General features: G+C 40.5%; 1 protein-coding gene across 27 annotated transcripts in view; it reads right to left on the bottom strand.

The window, feature by feature from the left end:
• Pwwp2a (PWWP domain containing 2A) overlaps nt 1–13,688 on the bottom strand; it is a 39,707-nt gene that overhangs the window by 17,193 nt on the left and 8,826 nt on the right. Inside the window, exon 1 of one of the 27 annotated variants that reach the window (XM_087571612.1) lies at nt 9,268–10,714. The gene's annotated coding sequence lies outside the window, so the exon portion shown is untranslated. 27 annotated transcript variants of the gene reach the window in all.

Here is a 13,688-nt window from a genome sequence, read left to right as displayed (position 1 = left end):
TCTTGAGTGCGATGCCTTTAGAAGTCAGAAGAGAATCCGTGGGACTGGAGTTACAGACTATTGTGATCTGCTATGTCAGTGCTGGGGGCTGAACACAATTCTAGAAGAGAACTGATGCTCTTAACTGCTGACTCATCGCTTCAGTGTCCCTGAGTTTCAAACTTTTTAAAATCACATACTACATTCAGAAACCATTTCAGCTAGCACGGATCTGCAGTGGCAGTACCCAGGAGGGTGTGACAAAGGATTCTGAGTTCAAAGCCAATTTGTACAACAGAGCCAAAGCCTCTTGTCTCAAAGAGAAAAAGCAAAGAATAAAGGAAAAATTTTCAAGTGTAATCCAATTTAAAACTAGTTTTATATCCAGTAAGCATGTATAGATAAATCTCAGCTCCAGTAGGAAGCGGAATGAGCTGAAAATAAGAACTGTTTCTCAGACAAACCTAGAAATATAACTGGCTTAATGTAACTTGGTTGAAATAAAGAAACTTTAAGCTAAATTTGTTGTGTTCATTCCTTTACATAGAAACAAAAGCATATTCCAAGTATCTTAGTGTATGCCACATTCTTATTTTAGAACACTGAGATGGCAGCATCTAGCACAGGACAGTGCCAATGCCAGTCTCATAAGGCAGAGTTACAGAGAACCCAAGGTCAGCAGCAGGCTGTCAGGCCAGGCAGAACCTATGAATTGGAAGAGAATGTTTTCTATACATCAGTTTTCACAAAGAACAAGTTTTTGGGTTTTTGCTCATTTGTTTCTGTGTTTTATGTTCATGTTCTCCAAAAGGTTCAGAATTACTTGTTAAAAATAAATTTTTGGACAGTTGTGGTGGCTCATGCCTTTAGTCTAATCTTAGCAATCAGGAGGCAGAGACAAGAGGATCTTTGTGAGTTCAGGGCTAGCCTGATCTACGAATCAAATTCTAGGACAGCCAAGACTGTAGAGAGAAGTCCTGTATCAAAAAAACCAAAAAAAAAAAAAAAAAAAAACAAAACAAAAACAAAAACAAAAACAAAAAACAAACAAACAAAAAGGATCCTCTCATGTTTATCACCTAATAAATCTGTAGGCTGGAGAATTTAAGACATAATAATATTTTTTTCCGGGGCTGGGGACCGAACCCAGGACCTTGTGCTTCCTAGGTAAGCGCTCTACCACTGAGCCAAATCCCCAACCCCAAGACATAATAATCTTAATGACTTGGTTTACTTTTCGAAATCATGTTTCGCTATGTATTTTAGGCTAGCTTAGAAGTTGCTATGTAATACACACTGGCCTTAAACTCAAATCCTCTTGCCTTTGCATCACAAATGCTGGGATGACAGACATGTCCCACCACACCCAGTCAATCTACAGCGAAGTTCTCAGAGTTCTTACCAACTGTAAATATTAGTTTAGCATGTATAAAATAATGTTAGTTTCCAGTTCATGGATTCAGGTAATCCTCAACAAACTCATCAACAAATATTAGGCATAAATTTTCCCTCATTTCAATAGTTTTAGACTTTAGTTATGTCTGGACGGAACTGACTTTAAAGCGGAGGGTGGAGGCAATGCACACACGCGTGTTGGTGTCTGAGCAGGACAGGTCTCAGACACCCTGGAGCTGGAGCAGCAGAAAGTTTTTTTTTTTTTTTTTTTTTTTTTGGAGCTGGGGATCGAACCCAGGGCCTTGCGCTTCCTAGGTAAGCGCTCTACCACTGAGCTAAATCCCCAGCCCCGCAGCAGAAAGTTTTAAGCAACCTAATCTGGGCTTTAAGGAACCAAACTCAGGTCCACTGGAATAGCTCTTAATCACTGAAACATCTCCCTGACCCCCAAAATATTTAAATAACTACAAAATTACCTCAAGGAACCAGAAAAATAAATGACTTTTAGAAAAGAGAGATGATACATTCTCAGTCATCATGTTGCCACCTCACATGAGCAGTGAGACATGAACTTATGAAACCAATTTCAACAGTTACACTCTGATTACATCAACATCGGTATCTAAAAACAATGAGATAACTACAGTATATCTGTTCATGTATACATAGATAACCAGACATGAGTATTTCTTCTTGGGAGGTGAAGATACCTGAGACCCCCTTCCCTGTACAGACACATACATATTTTTAACTAAACCTAAGTTTGAAAACCATTAACCTAAGACACCAAAACATTAATTTGCAACACTAAGCTAGGCACGTGTAGTCCTAGCAGTATCAAGGCTGAGGCCAGCCTGGAACACATAGTGAGATCCTGTGTCAATGAGCAAAGGATAGGGTATACTGTGTAGGGCCCCGACCTCGAGTTTGATCCCCAGCACTGCCAAAGAAAAGGAAAGCAGCAACATGATCACAATCAAGTTTAGTCAATGAAGAACTTCATCCCAATCCCCTGGAGGACCTGAAAACAGAATCCTGCTCTGTGCCATGGCACTAAGTCTTCTCTAAACATAACTATAATCTGAACTTTGTATAAGCACAGTTCCTTGGGTTTTTCTAAAGCAGTTATTTATGACCCACATCAATGATCAATAAGGACCACCTCAGCAGAGGGAAATGAGCAGGGTGCAAATGAGAGGTGGGAAGGAATCTCTTGCATGAGCTTCTTCTTAAAGAACTGCTTGCAAACGCTCCAAGAACTAGGTGGTATGCTGAGTATCTTCTCCATGTGTGGCACAGCACTTAGACATTGGTGACTCATTCTAACCCATCTCATCTTTCGTCTTTAATTACCACAGAAAGATTCTGACAGGGGCACAGCTGAATGGCGGAGTATTTGCTAGGCCCAAGGGCTTCAATCTTCAGCTCAAAAAAAAAAAAAAAAAATCTGTCAGATATGATGGTACATAGTGGGGGCTAAGATAGGAGAATCTAGATTCTAAGACATCTTAGGCTATATTGCAAGTTTCTATCCACCCCCCCACCCCCCCCCACACACACACGGCATAGGTTATAGATCACTGCTTGCCTGGCATAGATCCCCAGCACCACACAAAATAAGTAAATAAAAATCATTTGTGAAGGAAAAGTAGATAATGATCCAAGAGACCTCTATACCAACTTTGCACTTCCTGTGGCTACAATTATTTTCAAATTGTTTTCAAAACTCTTTCGAACAAGTAGCAAGCACCAAAGTTAAAGGAGGAAATGAACCTTGGTGTTTAACACTTTTTTTTGCTTAGGACTAGGACATCGGTGAAGCAGCACAGTCTAGGAGTTTAGGGATGTAGCTCAGTTAGCAGAGAACTTCTGTAGCATGATCAAAGTCCTGGGTTCAAGTCCCTGCAATGCAAACACTGGGCATGGTAAAACGTGCCTGGCTTACACTAGTAACCCTAGCCTATTTGGGACACGAAGGCAGGAGGGTCCAACATTCATTAAAGACCCTGTCAAACAAACCAATAAGCAAACAATCCCTATCACTTCTGTGAGTAAATGACAGTGTCAAAGTGACATGAACTGTGAATGAAAACATCAGTTACCCCAGACTAGGTCAGGCTGAGGCAGGAAGATCTTCTGGGGTCTGCGTGGGCTACATAGTGAGACCCTGTCTCCAAAATCCAAAAGAAATGGTTTATTTCATTCTAGGTTTTGAACCCCATTTAAGATAAAGGTATTATTCATGATTTTGCTCATAATTTCTAATATTGCTAATCAGTCTTATACTTTTTTGCTTCCTGGATTAAGCTCAGAAACATAATCAAAATTACTTTCCAGGAGAATGCTTGAAACCTAACTGAAATGTTTACCAATAACTACCTATTTTAAACCAGGTATATTTCTCGGTTTATCTTTATAATTTTGGGTTTTTTAAGGCTGACTCTTGTACCCCAGGTTTACCTGGGACTTACCATGTAGCTGAAACTGTCTTTTAACACATGGACTTCTCAGTGCTGAATTCCAGGCATGTGTCACAATGCTCACTTCAGAGTAGGAAAGTTCAGTTTATTCCTTTTTATGATGGCAGTGTTAATCTGCATGAACTTACCAGCACCCTCAATCAACTCATTTCTGACCTCAAATTAACTATTTTCCCTCTATGTAGAACACTTCAGCAGAGTACAACTGATTCTCCTTTGTTTCTCGCCAATTCTTTTTGCTAAGAAGTACATGTAGGAAGGGATTCTTTTAAAAATTATACACAAAAATACAAAATGGAAAAGTATTATCTATAGGCAAGCATGGGAGTTAGAAGACACTAATGACTCAGTGAGAGTTAGTTGAGAAGGCCTAAGCACTCTAGATATATCAAACTACCCTCAGCAAAGAGGTCAAGAGAAGAGAAAAATGAAGACCCCCTGCACACACACACACACACACACACACACACACACACACACACACAAAACAGGAAAAAACAGTTTAACCACTTGGAAAATAATATCCAGATTTATTTTATTTCAAGCAGATGTGTTCAGATACTACCTCTCAGGTACTGAGATGATAGCTCAGTCAGTAAACCAAGACTACAGAAACATGAGGGCCTGAGTTCAATCTCTATCACCATAGAAAACACTGGGTGTGATGGTATATATATAATCCAAACTCGGGAGAAGATGGGTAGATCCCTGGATAGATCTCGTTCAGCTGCTAGCCTAGCCGAATTAGTGAGTCTTGGGTCTAGTGAAACCCTGTCTCAAAAGGCAAGATAGGAAAGAAAGAAAAAATAAATAAAAACAAGGTCAATGGCTCCTGAGGGTGACCTCTGCAACTACACACACACACACTTCTTCTTAAAATCAGTGACAGGCTAGGTTATAAAGACAGGAAAGTGTGAAGCAAGCTTGTTTTGTTTCACATTTCTTTGTAAGATTTTACTTAGATCAATATTTAATCAGGACCAATGAAATTAATTCAACAGCACCTAAATGCAATAGAAAGTTTTACCAACAAAATTGCATCCATTCCCTTTAAAACAGAATTACCAGTTGGATATAGGAGCACATGCCTAAAACCTGTCTCAAAAAACAACACAACACCATAAATCATGTCACTTCCCTACACCATGTGGGCCTCAAGGAGATACTTAAGTCCACTTATAGGATGTCTGTAAGTACAGCAGCCTCCCATACCTAGGTGACTTTCCAGTTTCAGTGCTCCATATAATAATTTTGTTACAGTATATTGTCCTAGTTATGGTAAGTCTTTACTTTCTCAAATGTAAAATATATCTATTATAATTGTAGGCTAAACACGGTACACATGCCTATAATCAAATCCCAAAACTTGTGATGTAGAATCAAGAGGACCAGGTTGGGGTTGGAGAGATGGCTCAGTGGTTAAGAACATTACTGCCCTTCTAAGAGAACCAGAATCTGAGTGTCAGTTCCCATGTTAAGTGACTCACAACCTACTAGGAGATCCTACTGCTCTGGCCTCAGTGGGCACTTACTCACACAGCAACATACAACTACAGGATCAAATATTAGACAGGGGATCGGAGAGTCACAAGACAGTGGCAGCATAGCAAGCTGGGCAAGTGAGTGCTAAGCAAACTGGAGTGGGGGAACATGGGGGTGGTTGGCACCATCAGGCTGCAGAAACAGCTAGTGTACAAGTTACTATTAAGTACAACCAATGGAAGTCACAGTACAGGACAGACATGAAAAAAGTAGCTGTTGTACCTTAGCAGAGTCAGATATGCCAAATGAAGTCAATATTGATGATGAACTGTTGGAATTGGACAGTCAAGAGGAAAGAAGATGCAAAATCCAGGGGCTCTTGGAGTACTACACAAATCCAACAGAGGGCATCATCCAGGAGCTGCTGGCCAAGCTGCACGGCATGCATAAGCAACCACAGCCCAGCCAATCAGATGACTATAGCCCAAGTCCCTGCCAGGACTGGACACACACTGCCCCACCCTGATTGTTGCCTGCATCTCTCCATTCCCAACCCCCTCCCCAAATCCATATTGTTATTAATGGCTCTGTAACAGTGTTATTTTTATTTAATGGTTCTGTAACAGAAAAATAAAAGCACACATACACACATAAACATTCACACATATACACACACACATGTTGGCTACATGAGCTCAAGATTAGCTTGTGCTACCTAGACTTTGTCTCAGTAGCAGCAGCAGTAGTACTAATAGTAATAATAATAACAATAATAATAAACCCTAAGTAACCATTAATTTCCAGAGAAGTCTAAGAGGTAGAAAACTATAAGCTAGCACATTTTAGAATCCTGTGCATCTCAGCTTGCTGAGATGTGCATTACAGCATTATCTGTTTTCTCACAGACCAACTTTATAGTTCACCAAGTGTCTAATCAACAGATCCAAAGGCCTTTCATTCTTTGTAGAAATGAACTACATTTATGAACTTTGTAGAAATGAACTGCATGTAGCTTTGAACTGATGTTCAATAATTAACATTTTAGCATTTGTATGTTTAATAAATACCTGCTACCTAATATAGTATGAAATTAAATAAGTTATCAAAAAGACTTATGAAAACCACTTGTAGCATTGAGATGTCAGAAGTGATAATTAGAGGGACTAAGTGTAACCACTCAGTGATGAGGCCCAATACACATATGGCCCTGTTTGTCAACATCCCCCAAAACAAGTAAGTACTTTATTTAGAACTACATCTACAAACGTCTTGATTTTTAAAACTTCAGAGTATCTAAAAATTAGAGCTTGTAAATAGCTTCTCACTATATAACCTAAGCCTACTTTGAATTCATGATCCTCCAGCCTCAGGAGTTCTGGAATTACAGGCACATGCCACCTAGAACTCTGTGCTGTTAAATAGTAAATAATTACAAGCTTAGTTAATGCCCAAAGCAGAATAAAACTGATTAAGTTACACTTAATAGTGACAACTATGAAGACAAACCTATTTTTAACTTCAAATTAGCTAGTTACCAAAGAGTTTTTAATCATATAAACTTGAAAGACTTTTGGGTCACTACCCAAAAACAACAAACTTATTAAGTGTACAGAGGGAAAAAAGCCAATTTACATGGGCTTCAGTTTCAGGCTTCCAGAATGTGGTGCTTTGAAAAATGAATGGCCCCATAGGCTCATATAGGTATGGCCTTGTTGGAGAAGTACATTGATGAGGGGTGGGCTTTGAGGTTTCAAAAGCCCATCAGGCCCCCCCATGACTCTCTGCCTGCTGACCTGGATGTAGCTTTCAGCTTTCAGCTACTATTGCAGCACATACCTGCATGCCCTATGCTGATATTGGACTAAACCTCTAAAATTATAAGCAAGCTTCTTTCACCACAGTTGCCCTGGTCACTTCATAACAGAACACCAAGATATAAGTTGATGCCAGGGACTGGAGTACTGCTATGACAGGTCTGATCATGCGGTTTGCTGGGAAAATAAGTAAAACTCTTGTACTTTAGAACACCAGGTTGAATGCTCTTGAGAGGGGCTTATTGGGCCATCCTAGTAGAAGCATGGAAGGTGGTAATGCTTACAATGACTTGAACTGTGGGGACCACTAAAAGTTTCAGAGGGGAAGAATATTAATAAGTAGCCTGGAGACCATTCTTGTGCTATCTGGCAATAAATGTGGCTGCTTTTTGTCCTTGCTGTGAAAATCTGCGTGACACTAAATTGAAGAGTTTTAGATTAATAGCACTGGCAGAGGAGATTCAAGACAGCCTAGCATTGATTGTGTCATGTGGTCATTAGTAATCACTTACACAGACCTACAATGAAAAGGAACACTTGAAGCAAAGAGATATATAAAAGGTACAGCTTTTGAAGAAAAGGAACAACAGGAAATGTTTTGCTGGTCAAGTCTTATGCTCCAGGAAATAAAAAGTTTAAAGACAAGCCTGATGCTAAACGGAATAAAGGGCATGATGGTAACCTCAGGACAAGACTACCCCACCCCAAGCTAAGCTTCCAACTTGTGAAAAAAAAAAAGATTAAAAGGCTTAAGCAGTGAAGAGACCCATCAATAGAAAGCTGAATGTAAGTGTCATTGAAAGTGGGGGGCCAAGTTCCAGTGTCAGCAAGCATCAGAACTTGACTGCTTTGGCCATGACCACGAGGCCACTTTACAGCTTTTACCAAGATACAAGGAGTTTATAATCTCTTTTTTGCTCATCAAAGTTGCTGAGGCCAGAATATGTTAGAGGTATCTCAGCATGGGAGCCCAGAGAGGCTATTACATGATGCTGTGAAAGTGAGGCATGGACTGTGTTGGGAGATCCCAAGATGTGGGAAACCAGCCTAAGAGAGAGGAGTGTGTTGCAGTCAACTGAAAGGACCTGGAGATCTTTTTTTTTTAAAAAGATTTATTTATTTATATTATGTATAGGAGTACACTGTCGCTGTCTTCAGACACACCAGAAGAGGGCATCGGATCGCATTACAGATGGTTGTGAGCCACCATGTGGTTGTTGGGAATTGACTCAGGACCGCTGGAAGAGCAGTCGATGCTCCATCTCTCCAGCCCAGAGCTGGAGATCTTAAGAGACTTTTGACATCAGACATGCAGATGTAAAATTTGTGGAGTTTGCCCTGCTGGGTTTTGGTCTCGCTTGGGTCCATTGCTCCCTTTCCTCTCTTTTGAAATGGTCCTTTATATTCCATGGCACTGTATGTTGGAAGTATGTGATGCACCTTTTGACTTTGATCTTACAGGAGATTAGAGGTAAAGAGATTGTCATGAGTCTCAATAAAGATTTTGGACTTTTAAACAGTGCTGAGATTATAATAGACTACAGGAACTTTCAAAGTTGGACTGAGTGCATTTGAGCATTATGATGTAACTGGCTACAAAAGCCTATGAGGGCTAGGAGTGCAATGTAGTAGTTTGAATGAGGATGGCCCACAAAGGCTTATTAGGTGTGTCTCTGAGAAGTACCTAAGATAATTGGAGAACTTGAAAAATATCCCCCATAGATAGAGGGGATTACTCTACTTAAATAAAAAACAAGCAGAAGCAGAGTAGACATAGTGGTTGCCAGGCAGGTTCTGGGGAAGGAAAACAGGGTATCTGTTGTCTAGCCAGTTTTAATTTGCAAGACGGGAGTAATGCTCCAACAAGGTAAACATGTTTAACATCACTCAACTACACACCCAATGGCTAAGATCCTAAACTCTGTATGCAATTTTTACATTAAAAAACAATTAATTTGAAGCCAGGTTGGTGGCTCAATTAGTACTGAGGAATCTGAAGCAGGACTGCTTCAATCTAATCTAAGTAGTGAATTCCAAGCAAGCCTTGCCTGTAAGTATGAGACTTGGTGTCAAAGAACAGAACAAGAGCTGAGAATGTATTCAGTGACAGTGCTTACCTAGCATGCACAAAGCCCTGGGCTTGTTCCTCAGCACAGCGAATATCAAATATGTTGGTGTATGCCTGTAACAGCACTTAGGAAATGGAGGCAGAGGGATCAGTTCAAGGCCATCTCTAATAGAGTAAATTCAAGGATACCACTGGCCATGAGACCTCATGAGGAGACCCCATCTCTAAAAGCAAACAAATAAAACAGACACATGTAGAATCTACCTAGATATAGAAGATACAGTGAAAACTATCATACTTGTAATTATTAGTATATGAAAAATAATTTCTCAGTGGAAAAAAAAAAGATGGCATCTGGTAGCTTTAAGTGTAGAACTCTGAAAACATTATTTTCTTTATAAAACTCCGATTAAGTAAATTGGACAAACTCAAGTTGAGAAACAGGTCCTATAATTTATGGATCAGATTGCAACTAAATATATAATGATGATTTGGAGGATGGAATAAAGGAAACTTAAGCTATTCCCTTTTTTTTTTTTTTTTTTTTTTTTGGCAGCAGGGCAGGGGGAATTGTTGGTTTGTTTGTTTCAAGACAAGATTTCTTTATGTAACATCCCTGAAAGTCCTGGAACTTGCTTTATAGACCAGGCTGGCCTCAAACGTACAGAGATCTGCCTGCCTCTGCCTCCCAAGTGCTGGGATTGAAGAGTGCCATCATGCCCTGCAGTGAAGTTAATTTAAAAACAATGAAAGGGGATAGCATACTTGTTATTAGAGGCTTCAGCCAGCAACTGATAGGAGTAGATGCAGATACCCACAGCAAACCACTCAGTAGATGGAGGAATCAGAGAAGTGGAAGAACTACTGTAGGAGCCAGAGGACTCAAGGACACCACAGAACAACCCACAGTATCAACTGACCAGGGTCACAGCTGCTCAAAGACTAAACCTATAATCAGGGCACCTTTATGGGCCTGCCCTAGGCCCTATGCACATATGTTATGGTTGTGTACTTTGGTTTTCTTGTGAAATTCCTAACAATGGAAGTAGAGGCTGTCTCTGAATCTTTTGCCAGCTTTTGGGACCCTTTTACTCCTATTGGGCTACCTCATCCAGCCCTAATATCAGGGAGGTGCCTAGTCTTACTACAACTTTATATGCTGTACTTGGTTGATATCCATGGGAGGCCTGCCCTTTTCTCAAAGGAAAGGAAGGAAAGTGAGTGGGGGTGTAGGGCAAGGAGGGGAGAAGGGAGGAGAAACTGCAGTCAGGGTGTAATATATGGGAAAAATAAATATTTTCCTTTAAATTACAAAACAAACTAAAGGGAGAGAGGGAGGGAGGGAGGAAGGGCGGGCGGGAATGCAAAAAGAGAAAGAGAAAAGAAAGGCAAGGCAGGCAGGCAAGCCTATAGAGATGGCTCAGTGGTTAAGAGCACTGGTTGCGGGGTTGGGGATTTAGCTCAGTAGTAGAGCGCTTGCCTAGCAAACGCAAGGCCCTGGGTTCGGTCCCCAGTTCCGAAAAAAAAAAAAAAAGAGTACTGGTTGCTCTTACAGAAGCCCTGGGTTTGATTCCCAGCACATGGTGGTTTCCAACCATCCCTAACATACCCCTTCCAGGGGTATCTGTGCTCAGACACATGCAAGCAAAACAATCACACATAACATAAAATAAATAAATGTAATTTAAAAATTGGCTCAGCGAGTAAAGTGTTTGCCATCATCCAAATCTGACAATGTGAATTTAATCTCTGGAAGCCAAGGTAGAAAGGAGGAAAGAATGAACTCCTCAAAATTATCCTTTGACGTCCACACATGTACTGTGGAACACATGAGCACTCATACAGAGGCACACATATTATACCTAACAACAATAAAATGTTAAAAAAATAAATAAAAATGAGTTAAAAATCTGGGGTGTGTGGTGTGTTATATGTATGCATAAAACACATCTGAGAATGCTGAAACATTTAGGGAAAGATGTTTATATCAATAATGATAAAAACAGGGGCTAGAGAGGTGGCTCAAAGGTTAAGAATGTGTGCTGTTTTTTCCAGAGGACCAGTTTGTACATTACCCTTATCCAGCTGCTCACAACTTCGTGAACTCCAGCTCCAGGGGGAGTTCACACTTCTGGTCTCCTTAGGCAGCTGCACACACATGCATACACCCACACTAGATATACTTTTTTCCCCATCTTTTTTCCCCCCAAGACAGGGTTTCTCTATGTAGTCTCAGTTGTCCTGGAACTCACTCTGTAGACCAGACTGGCCTCAAACTCATAGAGATCCACCTGCCTCTACCTCCCAAGTGCAGAGATTAAAGATATGCACCATAGCTGTCCAGCCTATACACATAATTTTTAATAATAAAAATAAAAAAATTTAAATGGTAAAACAGGATGGAGAAATGGCTCAGTGGTTAAGAGCATCTTGCAGCTCTTATAGAGTACCCGGGTTCAGATACTGAGTGGTTGCTTACATATATCTAAGGAGCTCCAATGGCTACTTCTAGACTCCTCAGCACAAATCATGCACATGGTAAACATACATACATGCAGGCAAACATTTATACACATAAAATTTTTTAAAAATTTAAACAAAGATTGATAAAACAAAAAATTAAGGATAAAGCAATGCGGCAAAGTTTTAAAAATTATTGACTATCAGGGTATAGTGATGCATGTCTATAATATTAGCAGAGGTGATTCAGTGCAGTCATCCTTAGGTACATATGTTCCAAGCCAACCTGAGCTATTAGGCAAGAGACACACACAAATTTAAAAACCCCAAGTAAAAACTTTACAATAGAGTTTTCTACAATGATTGAAAATTTCACAATAAGCCAGACAAAGTGGCACAAGTCTTTAATCCCAGTATTTGCAGATGTCTTTTAATTTGAGACCATCCTGGTCTACTAGGGAGCTCCAGACAGCTAAGAGCTATAATATAGTAAGACCCTGTCTCAAAAACAAAAACAAAAAAGGAAAAGAAAGTTAACTGCAAAAATACGGTTTGGGGGCTGGAGAGATGGCTCAGCGGTTAAGAGCACCCAACTGCTCTTCCAGAGGTCCTGAGTTCAATTCCCAGCAACCACATGGTGGCTCACAACCATCTGTAAAGAGATCCGATGCCCTCTTCTGGTGTGTCTGAAGACAGCTACAGTGTACTTATATATAATAAATGAATAAATCTTAAAAAAAAAAAAAACACGGTTTGGGGACACTCAAGTAGATGAAGTGCTGCCTTACCAATAAGAGAACATAGTTTGATCCCCAGAACCATTTGTGATCCCAGCATTGGGGAAATGGAGGCAAACAGATCTCTGGAGCTCACTAGCTAACCACCCTGGTCTGAACTGCAAGCACCCAGTCCCACTGAGAAAAACTGTCTCAAAAAGCAAGGCAGGTGACTAGAAGATGGCACTTGCTGCTCCTCCAGAGGACCCGAGCTCAGTTCTCAGCATCCACGCCAAGTGGCTCAACAACAATCTGAATTCTAGTTCCAGAGGATCTAACATCTCTGGCCTATACTGTCACCTGCACTTGTGTGCAGACACATACATGAAAATATAATTGAACATGAAGCTAAAACTTTTAAACAAGATAAACAGTTCATGAAAAATGACACCTGAAGTTGTGATCTGGCCTCCACATGCACCTGCAAGCACACGTGTGCATGTATGCAGGCATATGCTCTCTTGTAGCCATGTGAACACATCCCATCATTTACATAGCACTGTAGGGAAAATAGTTTGCAATTAACACACCATTTAGATACCCAACTCCCAAAAATAATTAAAAATAGGTTTTTAAAACTATCTCATCTTTGGACTAGAGAAATGGCTCAAGATTTAAGAGCCCAGATTGCTCCCTCCAGAAGACCAGCATTTCATTTCCAGCACTCACTTACACCTACTTATAACTCGAATCCCTGATGATCCAACACCCTCTGTTGGCCTCCATGGGAATCAGTCACACAAATGGTACACAGACATATATGCAGGCAAAACACTTAAACACATAAAGTAAAACATAAAGATTAAAAGATACTACCTTAAGCTAGAAATATAATCATGATATGTACTCAATATGTCTAAGACCCTAAACACAATCCTTAAAGCCACACACACACACACACACACACACACACACACACACACTTTTTTTTCTTGAGGGGGTGATGGCTGGCCCAGGACAGGGCTTCTCTCTGTAGCCCTGGCTGTCTTGGAAGTTTCTCTGTGACCAGGCTGGCCTAGAAGTCACAGAAATCCAACTGCCTCTGCCTCCTGAATGCTGGGTCTAAATGTTTACACCACCTACACTACCTATACCACCTATACCACCTATACCACCTATACCACCTATACCACCTATACCACCACCACCACCACCACCACCACCACCACCACCACCACCAGGCCAAAGAAATAATCTTAATCTTAAACCAAAACCATTCTTTTTCTTTTTGACA

The sequence above is a fragment of the Rattus norvegicus genome, chromosome 10, assembly GCF_021556685.1.
Source record: "Rattus norvegicus strain SHRSP/BbbUtx chromosome 10, alternate assembly SHRSP_T2T, whole genome shotgun sequence".
NCBI lineage: Eukaryota > Metazoa > Chordata > Mammalia > Rodentia > Muridae > Rattus > Rattus norvegicus.
The sequence above is the reverse complement of the archived record's forward strand: the minus strand, read 5'-3'. Positions and strand labels throughout refer to the sequence as shown.